General features: G+C 35.6%; 1 protein-coding gene across 4 annotated transcripts in view; it reads right to left on the bottom strand.

Moving 5' to 3' along the window:
• Window positions 1-19,886: 19,886 nt before the first annotated feature.
• Window positions 19,887-24,651, bottom strand: part of LOC139143761 (uncharacterized) — a 49,097-nt gene continuing 44,332 nt past the window's right edge. For all 4 annotated transcript variants that reach the window (XM_070714307.1, XM_070714308.1, XM_070714309.1 and 1 more), the window contains exon 6: window positions 19,887-24,291. The gene's annotated coding sequence lies outside the window, so the exon portion shown is untranslated. The remainder of the gene's footprint in view (window positions 24,292-24,651) is intronic.

Here is a 24,651-nt window from a genome sequence, read left to right as displayed (position 1 = left end):
TAATAGTAAAGGATAAAATAGAATTAAATGCTACTCGCTAGATATGATTGTACAACAACAATGTCCAGATGCCAACGACTTATCGTAGCTTTCGCCGGTACCGCTTCCATCGTAGTCACAGTTTTTTGTTCCGTCCATGTCAGATTCAGTTAGCAAATGGCAAGAACTGATTAGTTATTGGTGGGTGTGGCTTGCATACTTTTTGCTCATTTGCGTAATTAATGATTTTAGAGAAACCGGATATACATTAAAAACGACCACACACATTTGACGAGATTTGCTACAAATGTTGATCACACCAAGATATATCAGCAGTGGGAACCATTAAGGGGTGACATGAAAGATAGTTGCTAGTTTGCATATGTAATGAACTTTCCTAATTGGGGATATATATCTGATTTTACTTGACCAAACTTGGTATGTATATTGAAGATACTATAATTTAACATTCTTGAAAGTCATCAAGCATTTTAACTTCACCCAATTCCTAATTTGCATATTTAATGAACTTTGGTAATGAGGGATATATATTTGAATTGACTGGACTAAAGTTGATGAAACTTGCTACATGTATTGTAGCTACTACGATACAACGTTCTTGAAAATCATTAAGAATTTTTACTGCAGCCAATTCCGAATTTGCATATTTAATGAACTCTCCTAATTAGGGATATATATCTGAATTGACTTGTAGTTGTTGAAACTTGCTATATACATCAAAGATACTTTCATAAGACATTATTGAAAGTCAAAAGACATTTTTACTTCAGCCAATTCCTAATTTGCATATTAAATGAATTTTCATAATTAGGGATATATATCTGAACTGACTTGATCAAAATTGATGAAACTTGCTATGTACATTAATGACACTATGATACAATATTATTGAAAGTCATTAAGCATTTTCTCTTCAGCCAATTCGTAATTTGCATATTTAATGAACTTTCCTAATTAGGGATATATATCTGAATTGACTTGACCAGGGGACAAAACTTGCTACATATATTGAAGATACTATGATACAACATTATTGAAATCATTAAGCATTTTTACTTCAGCCAATTCCTAATTTACATATTTAATGAACTTTGCTAATTAGGGATATATATCTGAATTGACCGGACCAAAGTTGATGAACCTTGCTATATACATTAAAGATACTATGATACAACATTATTGAAAGTCAATAAGCATTTTTTCTTCAGCCCATTCCTAATTTGCATATTCGATGATCTTTTCTAATTACGGATATATACTGGGATTTACATTTTCATGTCAGCTAATTTATAATTTGCATATCTAATGAGCTTTCACAGTTCGGCATATATTGCTTAAAGGACTTGGCCAAAGGTAAGTATGCTTGCTATATGAAGTGGTGATACAATGACAGAAGTCAAAGAACTTTAATATTTTTATTTCAGCTAATTACATATTTGTATACTTCAAGAACTTTTAGAATTAATTGGCGGTGAATATTGTTCACTATACTGATCATATTACTTTCAATGAAGTTGCAAACATGTGGCAAAGGTTCAAATTTACATATAATGCAATATATAATGAAACACTTGAGCATTTTCAGTTCATATCTGGTATATTGCTTCTTTATTAGCCTATTAGTTCAGTTTTCAGATATCTTTTCAAGTCGACAGCAGTACCTCATTTTTTTCTGTCATATATAGTTGAGCAAACCCATCTTCTTAGTTTAGGGGTTGATTCAATAACTTGGCTAGGAATTCCTTTTTTGCTCACGTGTTCACACACGTGAGCATATGTCGCAGCAATGTCTGTCTGTCTGTCTGTCTGTCTGTTTGTCCGCTATATAAAAAACGGCTGATCAGATCAGAATCAAATCCGGTACATAGATTCAGTTTGCAAATGGCAAGAATTGATTAGTTTTTTGCGGGTGTGGCTTGCATACTTTTTGCTCATTTGCATAATTAATGATTTTAGAAAAAAAATATACATTAACCAGATATGAACTGAAAATGCTCACGTGTTTCATTATATATTGCAGTTATGTGTAAATTTTAACCTTTGCCACATGTTTGCAACTTCATTGAAAATATTATGATCAACGTAATGAACAATAATCACCGCCGATTAGGTCATGAAGTATACAAATATGTAATTAGCTGAAATAAAAATATCAAAGTTCTTTTACTGCTGTCATTGTATCACCACTTTATATAGCAAGTGTAATTACCGTTGGCCAAGTCCTTCAAGTCATATATGCCGAGCTGTGAAAGCTCATTAGACATGCAAATTATAAATTAGCTGACATGAAATGTGAAATGACTTTTGATATTGTTTTAGACCTGGTATAATCATCAATGTACATAGCATGTTTTGCCAACTTTGATCAAGTAAATACCACGAATATCTCTAATAAGCAAAGTTCATTAAATATGTAAATTAGGAATTGGCTTAGTAAAAATGCTTAATGATTTTCAATAATGTTGTATCATGGTATCTGCAATATATGTAGCAAGTTTTGTCAACTTTGGTCAAGTTGATTCAGATATATATCTCTAATTAGGAAAGTTCATTTAATATGCAAATTAGGAATTGGCTGAAGAGAAAATGCTTAATGACTTTCAATAATATTGTATTATAGTGTCTTTAGTGTACATAGCAAGTTTCATCAATTTTGATTAAGTCAATCCAGATAAATATCCCTAATTATGAAAATTCATTTAATATGCAAATTAGGAATTGGCTGAAGTAAAAATGATTTTTGATTTTCGATAATATTATATCACAGTATCTTTGATGTATATAGCAAGTTTCAACAACTACAATCAAGTTAATTCAGATATATATCCCTAATTTTGAAAGTTTATTAAATATGCAAATTGGGAATTGGCTGAAGTAAAAATGTTTAATGACTTTCAAAAATGTTGTATCATAGTAGCTTCAATACATGTAGCAAGTTTCATCAACTTTGGTCCAGTCAATTTAAATATATATCTCTAATTAGCAAAGTTCATTAAATATGTAAAATTAGGAATTGGCTGCAGTTAAAACGCTTAGTGACTTTCAATAATGTTAAATCCTAATATCTTTAATATACATACCGAGTTTGGATTTTTTTGATAGAGTCAAATAAGACATATATCCCTAATTAGGAAAGTTCATTAAATATGCAAATTAGCAACTCTCTTTCATGTTACCCCTCAATGGTTCCCACTACTGATAAATCTTGGTGTGATCAACATTTGTAGCTATTCTCATCAAATTGTGTGTAGTCGTTTTTAATGAACATCCGTTTTTTTTCTAAAATCATTAATCATGCAAATCAGCAAAAAGTATGCAAGCCAACACCACCAAAAACTAATCAGTTCTTGCCATTTGCTAACTGAATCTATGTACCGGATTTGATTCTGATATGATGAGCCGTTTTTGAGATATCGGACCAACAGACAGACAGACAGACAGACAGACAGACGGACAGACGGACACACAGACAGACAGACATCGCTGCGACATATGCTCATGTGTGTCAACACGTGAGCAAAAAATGACTGCACACAATTTGATGAGAATTGCTACAAAATGTTGATCACACCAAGATATATCAGCAGTGGGAACCGTTAAGGGGTGACATGAAAGATAGTTGCTAATTTGCATATTTAATGAACTTTCCTAATTACGGATATATATCTGATTTTACTTTATCAAATTTGACCAAACTTGGTATGTATATTGAAGATACTATGATTTAACATTGAAAGTCATGAAGCATTTTAACTTCCCAATTCCTAATTTGCATATTTAATGAACTTTGCTAATGAGGGATATATATTTTAATTTGACTGGAGCGAAGTTGATGAAACTTGTTGCATTTATTGAAGCTACTATGATACAACATTCTTGAAAGTCATTAAGGTGGTTGGAAAGGCTATTTTTGCACCAATTCTTTTCTCAGAGTTAATGTCAAGTTTCAAGTGTTAGAATCAAGATATTTAGTTCAAATTTTCAGGATAACTCCCTTAGTTAATATTTTCTCCAAAGAATATAAAAATTGTATATTTGCAGCCATGATTTTGAAATATGACACCAGTAAATATTAAAATTTAATTTTTCATATTTTTTTTACATATTTGAATTTCATAATAATTGGATAGTATTAATATTACCAAATTAGTTATAAATATGTTGACACTATTTGTAAGATTTGTACGGACAGGATTTGTAAATAAAATTTGTTTTCATGATTTTACATGGGTTTACTATATCAAAAAATTATTAAAAATTCTTTCAAATTTCAAAATGTTATTTTTCAAAAAGTACTTCAAATACAGGAAAATTGTGCCGTACAAATCTTATCTGTAGCCTTGTTAATAGGCTGTAAAAATTCCATGTCCATATCTCATTTCAAAGTTGGATTAAATTGGTATACAATTATGTAGGAAAACTGTTATTCTGTCAAAAATGTTGAAAACAAGCCATATTTGCACCCCTCTTTTGAAGTCATAGAGCAGTTTTTTTTAGTTAATCTCACTTTTGACACCTCTTTGACACTCGCCAGCACCGCCTTGTCAAACTTTCCTGAAAAACAGCAAATAATGACTTTCCCTTTTCGAACATTTTATTAAAAGCTAGGGGACCTCTACCATAGTAAATACACTAAGGACTCCCCAACTTCTTCTTATTTGGTCAGTTTTTCAGAAGTTTTAACAGGCTATAACTCTGCAATGCCTTTGTGCCCAAATGTCTATTTTTTTTATTCCACAGAGAATGTTGACTACTTTTATATTTTAATAGTTTTGTTGAAATTTATAACTGACGCTCTAGCCTTTCCAACCACCTTAAGGATTTTACTTTAGCAAATTCCGAATTTGCATATTTACTGAACTTTCCTAATAAGGGATATATATCTGAATTAACTTGATTGTAATTTTTGAACTTGCTATATACATCAAAGATACTGTGACATAACATTATTGAAAGTCAAAAGACATTTTTACTTCAGCCCAATTTGCATTTTAAATGAATTTTCATAATTAGGGAAATATATATCTGAATTGACTTGATCAAAATTGATGAAACTTGCTATGTACATTAAAGACACCATAATACAATACTATTGAAAGTCATTAAGCATTTTCTCTTCAGCCAATTCCTAATTTGCATATTTAATGAACTTTCTTAATTAAGGATATATATCTGACTTGCTACATGTCTATGATACAACATTATTGAAAATCATTAATTAAGCATTTATAATTCAGCCAATTCCTAATTTACATATTTAATGAACTTTGCTAATTAGGGATATATATCTGAATTGACCAGACCAAAGTTGATGAACCTTGCTATATTCATTAAAGATACTATGATATAACATTCTTGAAAGTCAATAAGCATTTTTTCTTCAGCCAATTCCTAATTTGCATTTTCAATGATCTTTTCTAATTACGGATATAAACTGTGATTTACTTGATCAAAGTTGGCAAAACATCCTATGTACATTGATGATTATACCAGGTTAAAACAATATTGAAAGTCATTTGTTTCACATTTTAATGTCAGCTAATTTATAATTTGCATATCTAATGAGCTTTCACAGTTCGGCATATATGTGCTTGAAAGACTTGGCCAAAGGTAATTACACTTGCTATATAAAGTGGTGATACAATGACAGCAGTCAAAGAACATTAATGTTTTTATTTCAGATAATTACAAATTTGTATTCTTCATGACCTTTTGGAATTAATCGGCGGTGAATATTGTTCATTAGTTGATCATATTACTTTCAATGAAGTTGCAAACATGTGGCAAGGGTTGAAATTTACACATTAGTGCAATATATAATGAAACACGTGAGCATTTTCAGTTCATATCTGGTTGTAGTTTTAGACGGAAAACACATCAGAAGGTACGGGTTTGGGTCCATAACTTCTCTTTCTTCCACCTTTCCAATATTTCAGTTGGTCAGTCACGTAGATTAGTTTCAGTCTGTATTCTCAACCTGAAACCATAGGTTAGCTTTTATCAGTAGTTTAACTGTAATTTAAGTTATCTGCTCTGCTTGCTGTTTGTTTTATTTCTTATGAGCTTACGTTAGTCGCTTTAACTTTCACTTTTAAAAACATTTTCCCACTTTGTACTTGCCATAAGTATAGGCGGAAAACACATCAGAAGGTAATCAGAAAGTACGGGTTTGGGTTTATAACTTCTCTTTCTTCTACTTTTCCAATATTTTCGTAGATCAGTTAACATAGATCAGTTTAGCTTATTTTTCCATCTGTATTTCCAAATAGAAACCGTAGGTTTGTGTTAGTGAGTATAGCTTAATTAGTCTAACTTAGCTGCCCTTTTTGTTTTATTTCTTATACGTTGGTCACTTTAACTTTCACTTTGAGCCATAGTAAAAACCTTTTTCCCACTTTGTACTTTAAATCAGTATAATAGAAAGTGTTAGATACATATCGTTACTAGTTGTTCATTTGTTCCTTAACTTTCGCTTTTGCTCTCCTGTATTTAACTGGACATTCACTTTAACTTTCACTTTGCCATAGATTAAATTAGTTTATATTTTTAATCATTGACTGCATCGGTTGGTTTTAGTTCTTAACATTTTCTAGTGCTCCACTAAAGGTAATTTTTCCATTCTGATTTTCTGATTTTTCTGTGCAATATTATTTAGATCAGTTTAACTTCTAGTTTAAGTGTGACTGAGAGATTTATCCTCCAGTATTTTTTAAGATAGTTTTCTTTCAGATCAGATTTTTTTAATTGAACAGATAAACAAACTTATACTTTCTGTTTCTGCCGTGTTTTAGTATAGCTTGCTATAGAGATGTTTAACGTTAACTTGTTGAAAAAAAGAGCAGCACAGTATCTTCTTTCTGTTTGTATTTTAATCAGAAGGGACACAGGTTAGTTCTTGCCGAATAGCTGTACCAGTTAAGACCTGATTAATACCATTTCTGGTTTATTCCTGCAGCTTCACCTTGATCATAGGTCACGTTGTGACAAAGAATTAGCTGTTTTCTGTCTCCCATTATTTCCAGAGGCTACATAGGTTATAGTTACTCTATAGCTTTTAATCAATGGATAGCTAAACTAATAAACTCTTTCTTCTATATTATATTTCTGAAGCTCTAAGTAGTTCAGTTTTATTTCAACTTTTTCCACAAAGCAGCAGTGTCCCATACTTACATTTTGATTAGATACTAAAGTTTTCATTCCATTGAGTATTTTCTATATACTTAGATTTTAGTTAATTCACATTTGCCCTCTCAATCAGTAATCCTTGTTTATCTGCAGCCCCAGCTGATCCTATTGATTACTGCTGAATTTAATTAGCATTTCTCCTTAGAACTCCCATTTTTTAGCTCGCATTTGGTATGTGTATATGTGCCAAAGAGAGGTTATAGTATGTTACAGGTGAATCAGTTCATTTGCATGCCATTTGCATGTCTGTCTGTCTGTCTGTCTGTCTCTGTCTGTCTGTCTGTCTGTATGTATGTATGTATGTCCGTCCACGACAAAAACTCCTAAACCGCAACACATACTGTCTTAGTATTTGGCATATCGGTGCACCTAGGGGTTGAGATGTGAATTTATTCAATGAACTTGTCAGTGTCAATAATATGCAAATGAGGAGAAAAAAAAACCCTGCAAATTGCTTAAACTCTGTAACCGTTGGTTAGATGGGGTTGAAACTGGGCATGAAGGCTCCTTTAGGTATTCTAAATTAGGAGTGTACAAATTGGTATGAAATTTGCATGGTTCTATTTTTAGGGTAATTTTTTCAGTTTTTAGTCAAAAAATCTTTTTCTCTGAAACCACTAATCTGATTGCTTTGAAAATTGGTATACTCGTTCCTAAGGATGAGCTCAGTAAAGTTTATTCAAATTAAATTGGAATTTTCATATTTGTAATTTTGGGGCAATTTTCCTAAGTTTTGGTCAAAATATTTTTTTATCCAACAAATACTGATCTGATAGCTTTGATATTTGGTATACAGGCTCCTAAGGTTGATCAAAATCTGATATATTCAAATTCTGATGAAATCTGCAATTTTGTATATTATGGGCAATTTTCTCAGTTTTAGTTTAAAAAAATTTTCTCAAAAATACTAGTCTTATTGCTTTTATATTTGGTATATATGGTCCCTAGGATTAATCTTCATATGATACACTGAAATTAGGTTGAAATAGGCAATTTTGTATTTTGGGGCAAGTTTTGCCAATTTTGGTCAAAAAATTTGTTTCTCAAAAACTTCGTGTCTGATAGATTTAATATTTGGAAGACATGTTCCTGGAGATTATTTCAATTAAAAATGTTCAAATTATGGTAAAATCTTTAATTAAAGTATGTATTTTTGCAGTATTTTGCCATTTTGATCAGGCTGACCTGAAGTGGGCTATCAAAGATTTCCTCCTTCAGCAACACATATGTCACAAAAAGTTATTCTCTACATAACACAAAAGAACATTTTTAGCTGCTTGGTCACTAATTTTAAAATTTCAGAGAAATATCACCAATTTTGTGTTTTGGTAAAGTTATTTCCTAATTGTTGACAGAAAAAAAATTACAGAAATAGTCTGCTGTACAGTACTGGTTTGAAATTTGGTTTGTAAATCCCTACAAATGTTCCCACGCACATATTACCATGTCAGAATGAGATGAACAATTGCAATATTTTTTTTTATTTTTCTTTGTTATTGTTGGTAAAAAATATCTTTATAACAACCACTTCCAATCCTGGTTTTTTTAATTTAGCATGAAGGTTTCAATGACTAGTAGTACCATAACTTATTCAGATTGTGTTGATATGAACAAAATTAATAAATTTTTAGAAGAAATTTTCTTATACGTACAGGAACCTAGAGTACATAATGTGCAGATATAGTAAGTAGGTAAACTGTATTCGGAGCTGAAATGCAGTAAAAAATTCACTAAAAAGCCAAGCTGAAGGTGATTTTAGCTGGTTTGGTTTCCAACAAATATAGTTCATAAGTTTTTCAATGTTGAAGAGTATCAAGGTTGTAAATAGTCACTTCCTGCCATGTGGCCATGGAAGAAAACAATGTTTACTTTTCCATGTAGGATTTCTGAGTTAATGGTTGTATGTTCAAATTTCTCCATATATCTGGGCAAAATGTAAACATTGGTTGCATGTTATGTATTTCAGTCTATGTCAAATATTGTTCATGAGAAATCAAGCAAAGTTTGCTGTGTGCCTGTGAAAGATAAAATATTCGTCAAAACTGCCTTGCAGGTTGACTGTCTTAAAATCATCACATAAGTGGAAAGAGGACAAGAAACTAATCAAATTGATGTAATATATTTACCCTGAGTGCCTATATACCAGCTGTTTGTTATATCTTTATCACTGCCGATGGGCCAAGGCACACTAGGAGGCCAAGACCAAGTTTTTTTAGGTTATAAATTAATGATTTCCGCATTAAATGTGGCCAGCTTCAATATGTGGAATGGCTAGATGGTGCTCTATAACAGAATGAAATGTTGTACATGTCGATGAAAGAATAAGAAATAAATTTAATTTTTCTTAATTTGCATTCCAGGCGTTCACCAAACTCACATGTTCACAAATCACACACTTGAATCAAGTCTTAGGACTAATAAAACCAGTACGTAAATCCAGAGTAAAGCTGTGCACAAACTCGCTCTGCGTGGCAGGGCTGTGTGTTACCGGCATTTAATTGTACGGTAACACAGCCCTACCACGCAGAGCTATGCACAAACACTCTTCCACAGCGTGTGTGTGCGTTGGTTTGCGTTTGGAAGGTGGTTTTGGTTTTATATTTTTGGTCTGGGGAGTAAACTTTCCTGTTTCTCGCTTCGATGTTTTGAATTTGGCGTGTTCATGTTTTCGGTTGACAAGTCTTGCTTACAGCCGGGAAAAGTTGCGCTCAGACGTGCTGGCCCGGCGCGGCGGCAGGGCCTTTATTTGTACGTTTTGAATAGTGATTTCACTAGTATGAAGTTTAGACATAGACCCTCGACCCTTTCTAATATGAATACGTCATAGCTGGCCATGGTTGGCTTTACAGACCACGCGATTGGCTAATTTCAAATGCTCATTAACATGGGAACCTCTGGAGCGCCCTGGTCCTTCAAAGCCAGTAAAATCATCATACAACGACGTGAAAATCGCGTTTTTTCGAGCGATTTTCGAGATGTGAGGTAAATGTCTATTTGAGGTTTCGTCATGCTACTTATAACTCGATCGCTCGTAAATAGAGTGTTATTTTAGGGCTCAGAAATTGGGATGCATGAGCTGGAAGGGTGCTGAGCTTGCACCCCTTGTTTAAGTGTATGAAGAGAGTGTACGTTAGCAGAGAGTTGTATCGGGCCAAGTAATGGGGTGTCCTTGTAGCGTTTCTTATGATATCTACGTTGCGTTTGAAACATTTATAACAACACTACAGTTATATTCGTCGAATTTTATTGGTCAACATCAACAACAACACGACTAATATCAACATAACTACAATACAAAAAACAACAACAATAGCCAGATGTCGGGCAAGTAATGGTAGTGTCCTTGTAGCGTTTCTCCTTTAACCATAGGGAATTCAGTCTCCGATGATGATGATCAGATGGTGACGATGATGATGATAAAACATTAAAAATGAAGGAAAATACAAATATAATCGGACTCAGTAAAGTGTTGTGTTGTTATTGTTGTTGTTGATAGCATTTGATGAAAAGAACAAAGTATGGGTTGCAAATTCAATACAGCCAAACTATACACATGCACTGCAAAATTCAATACAGCCTTTATAGTATACTATACACATGCGCTGCAAAATTCAATACTAATGTGCGTTGCAGCCTAAGGGATGGACCATTAGACCTTGGGAGGGGGGGGTGGTCACAATGAAATTGTGAAAAATTTTTTTTACTATCGTAAATTCTGAAATTTTTTTTTTCAATTGAGATTAGCTGTGCAAATTTTTTTTTCAGAGTAAATTTTCAGATTTATATTTTTTTTAGTTCGTCGTGGTCTGAAGAATAAAGAGGGCAAAGATGTGGTGCCAAGCACCACAAGCGGCCACGCAAGTGGTCACGGGGGGGGGGGGGAGGTCAGGAGAGGTGTCCCCCTGCTGCTGTTGGAGCTTTTGAAAATAGAGATTAAAATGATGTTATTGGTGGCACTCTTTGCGGGGGGAGGTCAGGAGGGGGGCCCCCCTCTGCTGTTGGAGCTTTTGAAAAATAGAGATTAAAATGGTGTTATTTGGTGGCACTTGGGGAGTATTTTTGTGGGGGGTGGTCAGGAGGGGGTGTCCCCTTCTGCTGTTGGAGCTTTTGAAAATGGAGATTAAAATGGTGTTATTTGGTGGCACTTGGGGAGTATTTTTACGGGGGGAGGTTACGAGGGGGGTGTCCCCCTCCTGCTGTTGGAGCTTTTGAAAAATAGAGATAAAAATGGTGTTATTTGGTGGCACTTGGGAGCATTTTTTTCGGATTACACATCTTCCTCTGAAACATGGTCTTCTTGCTCCTCAGTAGCTTCCTATAGTTTGAAAATTGACTATTTTGGTTTCTTGCTTCCCTTTCTACTGCGTGGTGAAATGCCTACATTCACCCCACCAAACATCATGCATATCTCATGATTTACAATTGATTTTGACAAGCTGAGAAGATAAAAGAAGCTAAATAATATAGTTAAATTTGCATATTTGTGTTTTTAGAGCAATTGTTGCCCTTTTTGATCAAAACATCTATTTCTCTGTAGCAGCATGTCCAAATTGATTGGATGTGTATAGATGTATTGAAATTTCAATATTTGTCTTTTTAGGGCAATTTATGCCATTCATGGTCAAAAAATCTGTATTCTCTGAAAGGGCTTGTCCAATTTCTTTGAAATTTGCTACACAAAAACGATTATTCATGCAGATTTATTCAGTATTTGCTATCGAGAAACTTTCAAAGTTCAACCCTTTTGTGTGTTTTTGTGTTGGGATTTGTTGGATAGATGGCATTCTACGTAGTGTATTGTTGAATGTTAAAACATGTGTTGCTGTTGTTTTTTGAGGCTGTTTTTTGAGAAAAAAGAATTGAAAATGCCTTTTTAAAAGCAAAATAATACATAATGACTTGATATGTTGTTTTATCATTATTGATGTGTTTCTACTTGTTCACCCATTCTTGCATTCATCATTGCAATAAAATGCTGTGAAAAAAATGAAACTGATGTGGCCTGCATCTGTTTACCTTGATCTTAAAAGGCAAATACAACTTTCTGTATTGACAACCATACCATAGTTTCAATGTTTTACCTAGTGTACCTGCTTGGTTTGTACGCAGGAACAAGTAGAAAACAGGCTCTATAATTTCATAATTTTCAAGTGATCAGAATACAAAAGTCCTGAAAGATAAGATAATCACAACTTCCAGTATAAGGGATACAGTCACTCTAAATGTATAAATTAAAATTAAAAATGTGCCGGGTGGATGTACTAAAAATACAGAAAGTTGCTTTCTGTCGGTAAAATCTAAAAAAAATTCAAAATTTTAAAGACTTTTGCAGATTTTTTTTTACGCCTTTGTCTTCTTATTTATTTTTTTTTTATTTTGCAAACTAGTTTGAAGATTTTTTTTTCCTAACTTTCTGCTCTGAAAATTTTTTTTTTCTGTTTTTGACCACCCCCCTCCCAAGATCTAATGGTCCGTCCCTAACTATACTATGCGTTGCAAATTCAATACAGCCTAACTATACATGTGCGTTGTTGCCTAACTATACAAAACATGTGCGTTGCAAATTCAATACAGCCTAACTATACATGTGCGTTGTTGCCTAACTATACATGTGCGTTGCAAATTCAATACAGCCTAACATTACCCAAGGGTTGTCACTTCATTGCCACACACTTTTTTTTCAATCGCCAAAAATGCACCTAGCAAGCATCGAAATCGGTAAAATTCGACGTAGGGTCAAAGCACATTAGTCCTTCTCAATCATACTCAGACATTTTTACCTCTTACCCATGAAAAGTCGACAAATCGGCAGGTTTTTCCGCGCATCTCGTCGTCTCTTGATTCCAGATTTAAAATACCCGCGAAAGATCTAGTGACGTGGGGCATTTCAAATCGAACAATAGCAGAGCTGGAGGGGCCCAGCGTGAAAAACCGGCAGTAAGGGGAGAACCATTTGATTTCTGGGGGGGGGATATGGAGGATTTTGAGAAAAAAAATTTTCACCAGGTGAGAGAGAAGAAAAAAAAATTGATCCTGTCATGGCCTGAGAAAAAAAAATTGTCATAACAGACAGAAGAGAAAAAGAAAATTGTCACAATGCACCAGAAATCTAAATTTGGAAACCTTATTCTCATGTATTCTTTGCCGGCACGCCGCCTATGGCGGCGCAAATGTTTTACCACAAGCAATTCTTATGTTTCTTTTCCCAGCACTTATGATATAAGCATGCACTACATAGGCCTACTTACACCTCAGTACACTCAATGTTTTCCTTCCATTTTCTGACCCAAGAAATCATATTTCAGGATTTCTGTTGCAATATCTCAATGGCATTGGCACTATCTAAAGGGGACTATTTGACTTCTGTAAATTGTGAAAATTTAAAACACAAGACAGGAGTCAATAAACTAGTGTTAAAACCAATATATTATTTTCTCAATATAAATTGTTAGAAAGATGTACCTTGACAATGAAAAATTGAGGAACAACAAATATAATGAAATACAATGTGTGAGCCTTGTTTTTCTGACACAAACACCGGATCGCAAACATACCATATTCAGGCTTTTCATTAGAAGCTGGGAGCTGGAGAAATGACACAAGGAGGTCCTGTATATTCATTTGTCTTCAGTCTCTGGCAAACAGAACTGTTTTTCACAAATTGTATTGTCATTGTTTGGTTGTTGAATATTGTGACTCAAAAACTGATCATGCAAAAAATGTAAAAAATATCAGTGTTCAATGTCATTTTCAAACAGTTTTACCGAGTGCAAAATAAACTGAAACTCCTCTCAGATTGCACCATTAAACACATCAATTTCTCAAAATTTCCAATACGAGAGGGGGAACCCCCTCTCATGCTCTCCCCCTTGGGGTATTCTAACAGTTTCACTTAGTAAAAAAATTAAAAAACCTCTCAGATTGCACCAGACTGCACCATTGCACACATCAATATCTTAAAAATGTCCATGCAAGATAGGGGAAAGCCCCTGTGACACTTTCCCCTAAGCCTCTCTCATGTTCTCCCCCTGTACTTTCAAATTCTGCCCGGTCAGATATCCTAGTGAAAACCCTGTCATAATATCCATCCAAATTAAACAATATACTATATGATTAGATACTGCGTGATCTTTTATATCTTTATTTTATTGTGACTTTGAATTTCATTTTGATGTGTTCACCTTTTTTGAACCATCATGAGATAGCTGATGATAGTCTAGCAGGGTACATCAGGATTTGAAAGGTCTTTACTGTTGCTGTATTTTGTAAATTTTACAATTACATGTATTGGTATTTAACTTTTCTAAGTGGGGAATGGTCAAAATTTCAGAGTTAGAGAGGGAGGTTACTCAAATTCATCATGGTTGGCGAAGGGGGGAGGGTCACTCGAAATTTCGGAGTTTCAGGCCGTCAATAATGACGGCTCCCTTATATACAACGCATTACAAACTTGATGACCAATAAAAAAAAAATTGCACTGCTACTCCATTTGGAAAAAAAAATTGATGCAGGTCTGACAGTAGAAAAAAAAATTGCTGTCACTCTGACAGGAAAAAAAATTTGCTCCCATACCCTCTTCCTCCATACCCCCCCCCCCAGAAATCAAATGGTTCTCCCCTAACGTAAGTTTCTTACGTCTTTTGAAGACTATGGGTGACACTGTCTGCGTGCGTCTGCGTATGGAATTCTGGTAACTTTAACAGTTCCAGTTCACCCATAGCAAGAGAACGTTCTTTCCAAAGACGTGAGAAACTTACGTTACTGCCGGGTTTTCACGTCGGGCCCATTCTTTCAGTACGGGCTCTGCTATTGGTTCGATTTGAAATGCGCCCACGTCACTTACACAACCGCCGGGCCTTTTAAATCTGGAATATAAGAGACGACAAGATGCGCGGAAAAACCTGCCGATTTGTCGACTTTTCATGGGTAAGAGGTAAAAATGTCTGAGTATGATTGAGAAGGACTAACGTGCTTTGACCCTACGTCGAATTTTACCGATTTCGATGCTTGCTAGGTGCATTTTTGGCGATTGAAAAAAAAGTGTGTGGCAATGAAGTGACAACCCTTGGGTAATGTTAGGCTGTATTGAATTTGCAACGCACATGTATAGTTAGGCAACAACGCACATGTATAGTTAGGCTGTATTGAATTTGCAACGCATAGTATAGTTAGGCTGCAACGCACATGTATAGTTAGGCTGTATTGAATTTCGCAGCGCATACTTTGTTCTTTTCTGCAAATACTATCAACAACAACAACAACAACAACAACAACAATAAAAACAACAACATCATCATCATCGGAGCCTGAGGACCCTTTGCTTAACCTGAATGGACAGTTTCTGCTGTGGATATTTACCTGTCCTCCAAGTCTGTCTGATAGCTCAGTAAGAGTAAAAAGCTTCGTGCTTTTCCGATTACTGTATGTGTTTGTACTGTGTCTGTGTTGTAACCTCCACAAATGTAATAATCTCCACAAATGTAATATCAACCACAATTGTAATAAAATGCACCCATAAATGTAATATCGCCCATAAATGTAACAAAAATCAACCATAAATGTAATAAAAACACCAACCACAAATGTAATAAATGGTAACCATAAATGTAATAAAAAAACACCCATAAATGTAATACTTATCAACCATAAATGTAATAAATCTATTTTGTCGCTGCAATTGAGGAATTAGCCTTAAATATTGATCTATGTAATAAGGAAAGCAACTCCACACATTATTCATATCTTGATTGTTTGCGTTTTAGTGTGTTTGTACGTATATTGAAAGTGTATTTTACGTTTCACTGTTTTGTGTATAGAAGTGATGGCCGCGGCGAGACACAGCTGTAATATGAATGTCAGTGCAGTCTCTACTCCAGAGTGGGGAAGACTGTATAACACTACGATCCTTTAACGCCGTTTTTTTCGAAAATTGCCGTACTTTCTTAATCAATTGCCTCAAATTCGTCTTCAGTGGATAAATTGTGTGGAATAATGATAGATTGTCTTTATTCCTATGTTGTCCCACTTGAAGTTTGTTCCTTCACTAGGGATGCCAGGATGTCTAATTTTGTTCTACTGTGTTCAAGGTAGTGTTTGTATTGTTTTTTACTAGATTGAAAATATATGTTCTCGTCAACATGTTGTGTCGTAAGTTTCTGCTATAAGGTTTCATATTTCTCTGTTATTTGTCTGAGTCATCTGTCATAAACTTTGTGTGGTATCACTGGTTGACGAATTATTTGACGCCTCCTTATTATGTAATTATCAGTGTCTAGAACTGCTGTTCCACTTCCATTATCTAACGGTTTGATCAGTACCTCGCCGTTTTCTGATAGCGTTCTCAAAGTATTCTATTCTGTGTGTCGGAAAGGAAACCTAGTTTCAGGAAAGTATGCAATAACATTACACTAGTCTTATTAAAGTTATTATTTACTCAGGGCATTGATAAACAAATGATCACATATGCAAGTTCAAGTTTATTACATTTATGGTTGAGTTTTATTACATTTATGGTTAATTTGTTTATTACATTTGTGGTTGCGGGTTGTTACATTTATGGTTGACTATTTTATTACATTTGTGGTTGATTTTATTACAATTGTGGTTGATATTACATTTGTGGAGATTATTACATTTGTGGAGGTTACATGTGTGTCGTCTGCTTTTCGCACACTGTGTTGCTCAGTCGCACACAGAATTGTAACATCTAAGTCGGTTGCTGTTACCAACTAATTTTGGGTTGGAAACGGTGGTCGACTGGTTTTGTGAAGGCCTAGCAGTTAGGCGATGTTGCCGTGAGTGTGTGGGGGTTCGAATTTACGGTGGCCCAAAACTACCTGTTCTCCGCATTCAAAGTCTGCGTCGCATTCAATTGTTTTTCTCTCACATATGTCTCCGCATTCAAAGTCTGCGTCGCATTCAATTGTTTTTCTCTCACATATGTCTCCGCATTCAAAGTCTGCGTCGCAATCAAATGTTTTTCTCTCACATAAGCTTATGTCTCCGCATTCAAAGTCTGCGTCGCAATCAAATGTTTTTCTCTCACATATGTCTCCGCATTCAAAGTCTGCGTCGCAATCAAATGTTTTTCTCTCACATAAGCTTATGTCTCCGCATTCAAAGTCTGCGTCGCAATCAAATGTTTTTCTCTCACATATGTCTCCGCATTCAAAGTCTGCGTCGCAATCAAATGTTTTTTCTCTCATAAGCTTATGTGAGAGAAAAACATTTGATTGCGACGCAGACTTTGAATGCGGAGACATATGTGAGAGAAAAACAATTGAATGCGACGCAGACTTTGAATGCGGAGACATATGTGAGAGAAAAACATTTGATTGCGACGCAGACTTTGAATGCGGAGACATATGTGAGAGAAAAACATTTGATTGCGACGCAGACTTTGAATGCGGAGACATATGTGAGAGAAAAACAATTGAATGCGACGCAGACTTTGAATGCGGAGACATATGTGAGAGAAAAACATTTGAATGCGACGCAGACTTTGAATGCGGAGACATATGTGAGAGAAAAACATTTGATTGCGACGCAGACTTTGAATGCGGAGACATATGTGAGAGAAAAACAATTGAATGCGACGCAGACTTTGAATGCGGAGACATATGTGAGAGAAAAACAATTGAATGCGACGCAGACTTTGAATGCGGAGACATATGTGAGAGAAAAACAATTGAATGCGACGCAGACTTTGAATGCGGAGAACAGGTAGTTTTGGGCCACCGTAGAATACCGTCTGGGTTACAGTAAAAAATATATTTTTATGACATCTACGGTACGTTTGAAACATTAACAACAACACGACATTTATGTTCGTCGAATTTTATTGGTCAACAACAACAACAACAACAACAACAACAACACGACTAATAAACATAAACAACAATACAAACAACAACAACAACAAGATGTCGGGCCAAGTAATGGTAGTGTCCTTGTATCGTTCTTATGACATCTACGTTACGTTTGAAACATTAACAACAACACAACAGTTATGTTCGTCGAATTTTATTGGTCAACAACAACAACAACACATAAACAACAATACAAACAACAACAACAACCAGATGTCTGGGTTCCTATGGTATCAATGGCCAGGAGAAGCCCTATATTGCTATTGACACCCTGGTGTCAATAGGCTCGATCGGCCTATTTGTTTAGGTACGTGTATGGCGTACGCGTTTTGCAAGAAGTAAGAGAGATGTCAGAGCTTTAAAATAATACCGAAGTTGTAGTTGTCCTACGCAGACTAAAAATGGTACGTGATTTTAAAAATGTGTTGACAGAGTGGCCACACAACTGTTCCACATAATGACAGAATACGGTAGAATTTGTGATCGCTGCCATCTCCGATACAAATGGGGTTTTCTGAACGATCTGTATAGGTACACGATTTATATTTCGCAGGACTTCAGGCCAGAGTCCGGGAATCACAGCGATATATGGGGTTTGGCTGTATGAGCCAGACTAAAAATGGTACGCGATTTTGAAAATGTGTGTTGACAGAGTGGTCACAGAATTGATCGACACTATGACAGAATAGGTAGAATTTTTAGCTGCCAGCTTTGATACAAATGGAGTTTTCGAGGACATTATGACAGAATACGGCGCGATTAATTGTTATTTACCGAACGACGTCCGTATTCCCGTGAAATGTGCAAGGCCAAGTGTTTTGGCAAAACCCCTTCTTTCACAACTGACAATATTTTTGACACGGATCTACGATAATACACGAAAACGTTATGTGAATGGTGCAGCGGAGGAGTATATAGCAAGATAGAGTTCAACACAGTATGGCGTACGTAACCATGGACGAATGTGGAGGTTGCCAGGAAATACAATTTTTGCTGATGGCGCGCTGGCCGCTGATTGGCTAACGATAGGGGGAAATATTATGGTATAGCGTCGTCAATTTTGGTAATGACCTAGGGGACCGTTCAGTTTTTACGGCCGGGGGGCCGGCAAAATCCAGGGGGGGGGGTCATTGTAATTTTGGAATCCGCAAAGGGGGGTCATCGCTTTTCACTGGTAGGAAGGGCGGTCACCACATTTTCAAAACATAATACCAACAATAAAGTTCACTTTATGCCATGGCCATGATTGACCCTCTTTACCGGCGGGCCGCCTGCGGCGGCCCACTACAATAAATTGACTTTATGTAATACCCCACGGCAATCTTACCGTAAAATTCCCAATTTGAAGCCGCGGCTTGTATTAGAAACATTTTTGAGGGACCCCTGGGATCACGCACTGAATAATGGTAATGGCCGCGCGCCTTCAGCGCCCTGTCCAGTAAAGTCTACTTTATGCAACAGCAATGATCGACCCTCTTTACCGGCGTGCACCTTTGGTGGCCTACTAGAATAAAGTTGACTTTACGTAATGGCCCATGACCCTCTTAACCGGAGGGCTGCCTTGGCGAACCACTCCAATAAAGTTTACTTTATACAATGTCCATAGACATGAGTTGTCTATGGAAATGAAGTTAAAAATTGCCTTACAGTCGTCCTTATTAACAGACGTTTCAATGGATGTGGCTGAGAAGTTTGTGCACTGGCATCTCTGCTACACGAATAAAGTGCGCCGCGTACCGGAGTTCAAATCCAAACCATACGGGTAAATTGACATATGGGTTTTGGTTATTTTCAGGGGGGGGGTCATCAATTTTTTTCGTCTGACATAGGGGGGGGGGTCATCTTTTTTTCACAAAAAATGCAGGAGGGTCTATATTTTTTTGAACACCGGCGACAAGATTTTGCCGCCCCCCCCCCAGGCCGTAAAAACTGAACGCTCCCTAGACTGGTACTTGGAGTGCTGCTAATACGTGGAGGTACCGTGGCCGAGAACGACACTAAACCTCTTCAGTTTGGAATTTCGTCGTTCTCTTTGACCTGCGTTCTTCTGTTTTGATCTGCCATCTTCAGATTGTAATTTCGTCGTTCTGGTTTGATCTGCGCTCTTCAATTTGTAATGTCGTTCTGTTTTGATATGCGTTCTTCAGATAGTAATTTCCTCGTTCCGTTAGATCTGCACTCCTTAGATAGTAATTTCCTCGTTGTATTTTGAGCATAACCCCATCCAAGATACGAGGTGCAAAGTTGTATGCAAATGAGAACAAGTGTTGCGAAGTGTAGCTGAGCTAAATTAACACAACAATTGAAAACTTAATGCGTTAGAAGTGTTTATTTAGCATTCTGTAAAATTTGTACATTCAGTTTCTTTGATATATTGTCAAAATAAAGCCAAGAATAGTGTACTTGATTGCTTGTCATGGAAGGATATGTCTGTATAGCTGTGTAAAGCGGATCTATTTGTAGCAAATGTTTCGCTATCACACTTGATGAAAAAAATAATGAACTAGGAATGTCGACTCTACATGTACTGATGCAATGTGGGCTTTTCTACCATACTTGTGTTGGGGTTACATGGTAATTTAGCGAGATAGTGGTAATATTTAATTTAGTTGGGAAGAACACACCAGAGTAAACGCTATTTCTGATGTATTCAAAGTGATATATCCTGAAGTATTATAGTTGCAATCACATATTTACGACAAATGCGTGGTTTATACTTTCTTTGTATGCAGCATTTTTACAATTTCTTAGCCGATTTTCAAAATCATTTTCAAAGAGTGCTTATCAATTTTTTCCGTCTAAGCTTTAACTTCTAGAGATTGGGTTTTGTTTCAACTTCCAGCTTTATCAAAATTTCATGATAGGTTTTTTTACCTTTGTTTTACGCCCATCTCCCCACGAAAGCATTACCTCATTACATAAACATGTCAAAAATTGACCAAAAACTTTAAAACGATAACTCAAATACCGAATACTGGCAAAGTTCTAAGTAAAATGTACATAAGTTATAAATAGTATTACTACCCTTTTCAGAATTAGAGCGCGAAGCCACTGCAGTGAACTGCAATAAAACTGCTCACACTAATTAGTTTCAGCTGTAGCCAGCTGGCAAAGTCGACAACATTGTATGTCCCATGCAGACAGTTTGTCTGGGGAAGTTGAAATAAAAAAGATTTGTACATGGACCAGTGCATGGTAATGTTACATTGTATCTTAATCTTGAACACAGGGTGCCAATCGTAAACTCTCATTTACAACTCGAGCCTCAGACAGAGCTAGTTTTGCCTGTGTACAAGCAGACTTTTGGTCTTTATCAAGTAGCCTTGTTCAACACCAAAGTGGCCACGGCTACAGCTGAAACTAATTAATGTAAGCAGTTTTATTGCAGTTCACTGCAGTGGCTTCGCGCTCTAATTCTGAAAAGGGTACTAGTTGTATGTAAAATGTACATGATATGATACACTTTACCTATTCAAAACTAATTATGTACATATATAATTACATGTATGTGAAAATAGGCTTTCATCTTCAGACCTTATCTAGTTAAGTTTTATTTTCCATCAAATGTCAATCACCATATTCTGCTAAAAAGGTTTCCAGCTGCCTGGTGCCTGCATGGCACACCTTGTATAGGCCTAACACATACCTGCATTGACCACAACATTCTTTAACTTCATGAAATTTGGTATGGCATTGAGTACATATTTTGCCCGCGGGCAATATTGTGGATAGCAGAAAACTAGAAAAACATAAATAGCCTCTCACATCAAGCAGCCAAATTGTATCAGAAGACTAAAATGATGTCATCTTAAACTCATACTGTGCTGAGTTCTACCCATGAGTTAAATTGAGCAGTCAAGCTGTAGTGCTGTGATGGTTATTTTACATTTACCACAGCACCGTCTTTGTCAATTATTACAAACCGTTACTACTAAAATTGCTTTGTGTGTTGTATTTGTTTGTCATTATAGGTACGGTATATATAGGTGAGAAAAGAATTATACCGAAAAGGTAATTATTTTTAAACTGCTATATGAATAAAAGGGTTGACGGAAGAAGAGTTTTATATTTTGAACTTTGTAAAATACTTTTTACATTAGAGTTACACATGTAAATGATATTTTGTACGACAGACATTCTTGTAATGTGTAGATTTCTCTTGATTTCAAATTATCAGCCATTGCAGGTGATTTCATGCCCTATCATACCAGTAAGCGATCAAAGCATGGCTAAGTTAAGTGCGATTCCTAACTCTTAATGAAGCCTAGGTTTCATTATGACCCTAATACTCCTTGAGGACAATTTTGCCTACTTGTATACTGTGACTGGACTTATTCAGTCAGAATGTTCGACAATGCGAACGATCATGCCCCTTTCTCTCTGTTCTTGAGTCTATTATCAAAGCAATACAGACACACAGCTTAGAGCACAAATTTGATTCTGTTTGAAGGACTTTAACAATGCTGGGCCTGTAATCACTAGTTCTGTCTAGTGAGAGCAATGTCTTGCACCATCAAGATCAAAACAAGCAAAATAATCACAATCATACCCATCCATAATGCAATAACACCAGGTCAAAATTTGTAATATACAGTCAATTCCTTTCAACTTTATATTGAAAAGAAAGAGAGCAAGTGAACTTGGATGTGCCCAAAGTCCACAAACTGTTACGTGACATTCCTCTGTACTTAAGGTCAATGCTCCTCACGGGCAGATGTTCGGACTCTCAAACTGTTACAATTCTTTTATGAGCCACCACTTGTTGGGTCTCATCTTAAAGTTCTGGGGTAAGACAATTTTGTACCATGATCATAGTTTTTCGAAAATTGAATCTTTACCCCCAAAGAGGTAACACAGAGATGGCGGCAATTTTGAATTCAAGTATCCGTAAATATTAGGTAATTTGTTTCTCTAGTACCAAATTTTGCGTGTGGACCGCCTGCTTTTTATTTCCATTTGGTAAGAGAATGGTTGAAATCGAATGTCAATCGAATGTCTTTCACTTAAGAGGTGCACATTACCTTAAAGTATGAATTAGTCGGCATGTCCAAACTTGAATATCAGTGTAAGCAAGGGTGATCATAATAAGTGGCTATGAATAAAGGCCACAGCCAAGAATTCTTCAGTGTTGGAACTTGCAAGCAACAATTAAACTTTGTTCAACAGGAATTTCGGTCTGTTGACCAATCATTCCCTGAACCCTGCCCTGTCATATATAATGAAATCTGGTGTATACATTATGTTTAAAAATTGTAAGGACAGATTAGTTTGTGTGGCTTGCATATGTTTGCTCATTTTAATAATTAATGATTTTAGGGGAAAAGGAGTTAATTAAGTGTGTCGACAAAACATTCTTTAAATAGGTGTGTTGTATAAATCGGCCATCTTTTTGGGTGAAAACCAAAAAAGCAAAATAATTTTCATTGGCATTTTAAAGTATTTAATACAAGCTTTACAGCTTTATTTGTTAGACTTTCTTAAATGGGGGAATGTCTGTTAAAGAGATAAAGTTTGCCATCGACGAGAGCTAACGATAGCTGATGGTCTGCTTGTGATAATATTCGTCTTTATCGTATCAACAACCCATTCGTTGTTTACTAAAGAAGACCAAGTATCACATTGACCATGCTTTAGCCAATCGAAAATCTTTTAGCATGTGTGTTCCCTGTTATTCACAGGCTATATTCAGTATTCGCTCACTCGAAGTTTCACAGTCAAAAGGAAAAAAATATCTATTATGTATGAGGACAAAAAGTTTACAATCAAAAGTCTGTCATGACCCACGGATTTAAACAATTTCGCTTAATGTTCACTTGCTAAATACCCATTACGTTAAGCCTTTGATCATGGGAAATGTTCATGTCAGGTAGCAGTCATTTTCATTCAACTCTTGTTTCAAAAATACAATCCTATATTAAGTTGACTCTTATTTGATTTAATTGAACAGACTTACATACCAGACGACAAATTTGAAACGTTTGAATGTCTTCAAAATCTCAAATTAAGTTTCTTTGATCAATCATCGTGTTTCAGCATCTTCGAAAATATCTTATTGGTTATTTGCTATTAAAGCAAACGATGTAGTAAATGTCGATTCAATTTTTGGTCGAAAAAGGACATTTTCCGTCTTCCAATTTTGCAAGCATCATATTTGCATCGTAGTATAAATCTAGCTTCACTAGTTTCAAATCAGAGCTGACGTCAGCAATGGCACATCCAATCAACTCGATCAGCTCACCTGGCGAGAAAATCGTTTAAAAATTATAGTCAGGATAAATGAGACCTGTTATGACTTAAATGCATCTGTTCGTTGTTTTGATGAATTTTTGACGTCAGACAAATTTAGGAACCCTGATTGGGACTTTAGTCATAGACAGACAAGTTTTCACAGGTCGCCTAAGCAAGACGTGACAAAACTGTCGATTTTCGCTGAATTTATTCTACATTACAGAATGTACGAAACACTGAATACTGTATCGCTCATAGAAAAGGAAACTTCACACCCATATCAAGAAATGCGGTAAACGTCTACACAAACGATCGGCCTATAAGCATAATTGTGAAAAATCTCCATCTTTAAACTAAAAACACATTCGAA

Source organism: Ptychodera flava, chromosome 11 (genome assembly GCF_041260155.1).
Source record: "Ptychodera flava strain L36383 chromosome 11, AS_Pfla_20210202, whole genome shotgun sequence".
Lineage (NCBI taxonomy): Eukaryota > Metazoa > Hemichordata > Enteropneusta > Ptychoderidae > Ptychodera > Ptychodera flava.
This window is presented reverse-complemented; position numbering and strand designations above follow the sequence as displayed.